Source organism: Heterodontus francisci, unplaced genomic scaffold, assembly GCF_036365525.1.
Source record: "Heterodontus francisci isolate sHetFra1 unplaced genomic scaffold, sHetFra1.hap1 HAP1_SCAFFOLD_84, whole genome shotgun sequence".
Lineage (NCBI taxonomy): Eukaryota > Metazoa > Chordata > Chondrichthyes > Heterodontiformes > Heterodontidae > Heterodontus > Heterodontus francisci.
Genome location: NW_027140330.1, coordinates 4,173,620 through 4,174,475, shown reverse-complemented (window position 1 = coordinate 4,174,475; position 856 = coordinate 4,173,620). Strand labels below are relative to the sequence as shown.

Below are 856 nucleotides of genomic sequence, written 5' to 3'. Positions count from 1 at the left end.
TTTTAAGTGTTACAAAAATGAGTCAAATTAATGACTGACCATGTGACAGCGCACATGGGGATCAAATCCACAGCCTTGTTGTTATCAACACTGCATCCTGACCAACTGAACTAAGCGGCCTATAGACAGAGCCAGGTATGGGTTTGAGCCGCACGCTGTGCGGTTTGTGTTTTATTTCTCACACTGGATGACAGAGCGATTGTACAAACAATGGACACATCACATCCCTGAAACATTGTTCTGATACAAAACAGTGTGAAATAAGAACTGAGCATGGAAATGGAACGGAACCAGAAATCAGGACTTTAATCTATTAAAGTTGATCTTGAAATTCTACAATGCACGAACATTCCAAGAGAACGAACTCTCTTCTGACATAAAATCCAGGAACTTGAGCTGCTGTAAAACGTAACTGAGCTTGACGTGATTTGAACACACAACCTTCTGAACTGGAGTCAGACGCGTTACCGTTGTGCCACAAGCTCACAGATAAAGCAAAGTCTTCCATTCCTGGCAGATTTACTTCTTGTTTAGATTCAGTGATTGAAATTAATTCAATCCTCATCTGACCTCCGCTCTGTCAAGGCCTGCTACCCGACCTGAACCCGACGGGACCCGACGACCTGTGTCGGGTCCGGGTCGTGTCGGGTCGCTCTTCCGGGTCTGGCTTTCGGGCTCGGGTCAGGTCGGGCCAGGTTCGGGTCGGGCTGGGTCCAGGTCGGGCTGAGTCCGTGTCGGACACACACAGTAAGTATTACATTTAACTCTGCCGGGAAGTTGAGTTTAATAACTGTCAAAAGTTGAAAAGCTAACCTAAGCTGGGAGTCCGGGTCATCAAGGGGGAAACTCTGAGTCT

The 856-nt window shown here is 47.0% G+C and overlaps 1 non-coding gene across 1 annotated transcript; it reads right to left on the bottom strand.

The window, feature by feature from the left end:
- Positions 1-413: 413 nt before the first annotated feature.
- Positions 414-485, bottom strand: trnaw-cca (transfer RNA tryptophan (anticodon CCA)). Its single transcript has one exon. It is a non-coding gene; the product is annotated as a tRNA-Trp (tRNA).
- Positions 486-856: the final 371 nt, after the last annotated feature.